This window comes from Lathyrus oleraceus, chromosome 5 (genome assembly GCF_024323335.1).
Source record: "Lathyrus oleraceus cultivar Zhongwan6 chromosome 5, CAAS_Psat_ZW6_1.0, whole genome shotgun sequence".
Lineage (NCBI taxonomy): Eukaryota > Viridiplantae > Streptophyta > Magnoliopsida > Fabales > Fabaceae > Lathyrus > Lathyrus oleraceus.
In genome coordinates, this window is record NC_066583.1 from 298253546 (window position 1) to 298258274 (window position 4729).

At 37.8% G+C, this 4729-nt stretch overlaps 1 pseudogene; it reads left to right on the forward strand.

The window, feature by feature from the left end:
- The first annotated feature begins 528 nt into the window (after window positions 1–528).
- Window positions 529–628, forward strand: LOC127089266 (uncharacterized; annotated as a pseudogene).
- The last annotated feature ends 4101 nt before the right edge of the window (window positions 629–4729 follow it).

Consider the following 4729-nt stretch of genomic DNA (forward strand, 5'->3'; position numbering starts at 1 on the left):
TATCCCGGAGGTATAGATAGGGTTTGATTCGGAGACTGTCCAGGTGCGTATAAAGCATTATTACTCTTATATGAAAAGTTTGGATGGTTCTTCCAATTTGGGTTATAGGTATTCGAATAGGGGCTTCCTTGAGCATAGTTTACTTGCTCTGTTTGGATTCCAGTCAAGAGTTGACATTCCGCAGGAGTGTGGCCTTGGATTCCACAGACCTCGCAATTCTGAGTTATAGCAACCACGGCGGTTGGTGGTGATACGTTTAAACTTTCAATTTTCTGGACCAAAGCATCCACTTTTGCATTGACGTGATCAAGGTTACTTATCTCGTACATGCCAGTTTTCGGTTGAGGTTTTTCCACTGTTGTTCGTTCGGTTCCCCACTGATAGTGGTTTTGGGCCATGCTCTCGATAAGCTGGTAAGCATCAGCATAAGGTTTGTTCATTAGTGCACCACCTGCAGCGGCGTCTATTGTTAACCTTGTATTGTATAAGAGACCATTATAAAATGTGTGAATTACTAACCAGTCTTCCAAACCATGGTGTGGGCAAAGTCTCATCATGTCTTTGTATCTTTCCCATGCTTCGAAAAGAGACTCGTTGTCTTTCTGTTTAAATCCGTTTATCTGGGCTCTTAACATAGCTGTTTTGCTTGGCGGAAAATATCGGGCAAGAAAAACTTTCTTCAACTCGTTCCATGTGGTGACTGAGTTGGAGGGGAGAGATTGAAGCCATCTTCTAGCGCTATCTCTTAATGAGAAAGGAAAAAGACGAAGTCGAATTGCCTCTGAAGTGACACCATTAGCTTTAACAGTATCAGCATATTGAACAAATACGGATAAATGAAGGTTTGGATCTTCGGTAAGATTTCCAGAGAATTGGTTCTGTTGCACAGCCTGCAACAGCGAAGGTTTAAGTTCAAAGTTGTTTGCTTCGATTGCGGGCGGAGCAATACTTGAATGCGGTTCATCTTGCGATGGAGCGGCGTAATCTCTAAGAGCACGAGCTGGTTCTGCCATCTCGGTTAAAGAAGGAAAAATGTTTTTGATATCAGGAAGGTGAATAGGAGGGAGATTGTTTTCAGCACGATATTCCCGAATTCGTCGTAAGACTCGGAGATATAGTTCGATATCGTTGATTCGTAAATAGAGCGGTTCGCCTTGAGAGCGAGTGCGTGGCATACAAATCAACGAAAGAAAGAATAGAAGGAAAAAGAAACCTTAGTCTCTACAGCGTAACGGAAGAGTTACGATATCGATTGAATAAAAGTCCCCGGCAACGGCGCCAAAAACTTGATCGCTCGACTGTGTGAGTCGAGAATGGGATACAAACTGCAAGTGCACAGTTCTATCGCGTAGTTTTAAAAGATATCGATCCCACAGGGACTTATGAATCGATGTACCGTTATCTAAAGTTACTACGTAAAGCTAAGGTGAAAATGTTTGATTGTTTGGGGAAGGGAGCTAAGAGCTAAACTAATATCTAGATTAAATATCAATAAAACGGATATCGGTATGTAGTTCGTCAAAACCAGGGAATCAATTCCTTGTCGGTCTCTCGGTTTTAAAATAAATCGTTTCGATTAACTTTATTGGTTAAAGGTTTTATCTCAAACTCTCGCTCTGTTGAAGAAACCATGATCTTAGATTAATGTAGCTGTCACTTATAATTAAGTCAAAAATCATATTTTGAAAACAATAAAGTTGCAGAAACTCTTTTTAAGAAAATACTGACCGTTTTAAACACCCTTATCTCAAACTTTCGCTCTGTTGACTTAGGTTATACAATTAAATCTAAATGCTTAACTCTCGTCCTCACATTCAATCTTTAAAAATACTTTTTGGAAAAAGGTCAGAATTTAATTAATTCTAAAACTTGCTCTCGCCCTGAGATAGACTTAATGACTAACTTACACTGTCCAGTTAAAACCTCAAACTCTCGCTCTGTTGGTTTCAACTTCTTTATGTCTTTTACTTTTGTAAAAAATCTTGTTATTAAACCTGTAAGTTAAGACCATAAAAAGATTGATTCTAATTTTAAGTTTGAATAGACCGACTTAGTCTTGACCCCTTATTCTGCTTACTTTACATACCGATATCTAGGCAAATTAGCCAGACATGCTAAATAAATAAGAATTTATATCATACATAAACAGACTCATTCCAGGCAGGCAATATGAATAAACAATAGGATAAAACATAAAAAATTAAATAACAGTTAAAGAACCTGAATGCGTAATACAATGGTCTTGAACACTCCACCACAAGCCGGTAGGATTTGTTCTTGGATTCTTCAATTAAACAGTAAAATAAATCAAGGAAATAAAACTGGAATATAACGTAAGGTTAAATCCGGTATAAAATTGCACAGTAGTTTCCGGTGTAGAAACTACTACGCGAAAAATATCTAAAAGCTAAGAACGGGGAAAAATAAATTGCGAGGGAAAAAGAAAATAAAGCTTGCAAGATAAAATAAAAAAGGTGAACGATGCTGGAAAGGGAGAAAAATAGGCAAAGGCGTGAAAGGAAAATTTGGCAGAGCTTTCGCAAAACTGAGCGTGCAAAAACTGTGTGTTCTTTTGGTTTGTGAGATGGCTATTTATAATAGCCTTGGTAACTGCATTCCGTTTCTCCCATTCTTCAGCGTGGCTATATCCACGGCGTGCATATAGGAGACCAACTCCTTAACGTTATTCTTCAAGTCTTTCTGAGGGCGATACTTGCGCCAAAAAGTAGTGGAGTTGTGTGACGCTCGTCACGCTATGTGTGACGTCCGTCACAAGTCTGTTTTGCGTGACGCTCGTCACACACCCTGTGACGTCCGTCACAGGCACAGCGTTGATGACTTGTGCGCTTTGGGCTGGGCTTTGGCATTTGGTCCCTTTTCTCTTCTTTTTACACCTCCTTTTCTTCCCTTTTTCGCTTTTGCTTCAAAATGGGTACCTGATATAAATAGCAAGGAAATACTGCATAATATCTGATAAAATGAGATAAATTAAAGTAAATGATAATATAATTTAATTGAATTAAGTCTTAAAAAGCGATATAATTTCGTGTTATCAATATGCACACAAGTCAAGCTTTATGACTCAAGAATTCAAGTGATTCCACCATACTCCATGAACCTACAACACAAAGGATTAGTGCACAAAGTAGTTTGCATCTCATGAAGTGAGATCACATCAATCATTAGGATTAGAAGCTTGAACCTGAAATACAAAGCTTAAAAAGTGAGTACCAACCACTAGCACCAAGGCTAGGGTCAAAGGTAAGGCAAAAAGTCAAAACAGCAACCAATATTCAACATATAGTACATTTAATCTATCATGAACATGTCCTAAAAAGGACCAAATCAAAAGCATTAAGCAAAGTCATCTCATGAGCAAGATATGGCAAAGGCAATTTCAAAGCACACAATTGAACATCAAGAATCAAAATTCCATATTAAAATAGAAATGAATCAAACAATCCTAGAAATTTTTATGAGCATACAACATGTCCAACACAATCATCATGCCAAAAATTATAATCAGAAAAGCTCAATTGGCAAGGCAATGAAAATGAATAAGATCAACATCAAATAGTGTGACACACATTGTCACACCCTAAGTTCATGTGCCTAAAACAAAAATGAAACATGAGAAAAATGCACAACCAAGCCTCAAAAATCATGCAACATGTTGGGAATCAGCACATAAAATTGCATGGCAATTGGATCATTATTGAGCATTTCACAATAGCATGAATGAAGCAATATCACATTTGCATACATGTCCAAAGAATCAATCACAATTCAAAAATCCAAAAATAGTAAAATCAGGAAATCACAACCAAAAAATATTAGACACTTCAAGGATCATGTGAGAAAAAACTGGGAATTAATTGGATTCCTATACTATTTATTATGATTTTTCAAAGTTGCATGAAATAAATTGGAATTAAGTGTGCATCATGTGGAAAAAATATGTGAAAATGATAATTGAAATGGGAATTGGCAAAGTGTTGCACGCAGGAATCGAAGTGAGGTACCAGGCGCGTCCAAAACGACGTCGTTTTGGCTATGAACAATTAAAATGAAAAAAAAATGAAGCGCGTTCATGCAGGATCGAGCCCAGGACGTGTGGGTAAACAACGCTTCTACAGGGTTAATGGAAGAACGAACCAGAGCGAGCCCTAAGTACTGTAGCGCACGGCCATGCACGGTGGAAACCACCGTCTTCTTCATGAAGACGGTGGATGAACAGTGATGAACATCAACTTTTTTCCAGAATTCACAAAATCATATACCAAATGAAAGCTCATGACATGCACAATCCAAATCCACTATTATTTTGATCTAATTCCTCATAAATCATGCAAATCGAAGAAGAACATTTTTCAACATCAAACTTTAACTTCACATAACTCCACGAATACTCAACCAAATTTCAGGATTTTTATATCAGGATGATCAGGAAGCAGAGATCTACAACATCATGCACATAAAAAGGAGAATTAAGAGCTTCGAAAAACCTACCTCTTAAAGATCAATCAATGGCAGCAGTGGATCCAGGTGTCTAGCCACGTCCAAATCTCTTCCATCAACCTTGTTATGACTTCTGAAGCACGAATCAACTCTTGGAAAGGCTTGGATCTAGCTCAAAGTTCAATTTCCATTGCCATGTTCTTGAGCTTCATATGCTTAATTCTTCACCAAATTCTGCAAATCAAAGCTTGATCTATACTAAATGATGATC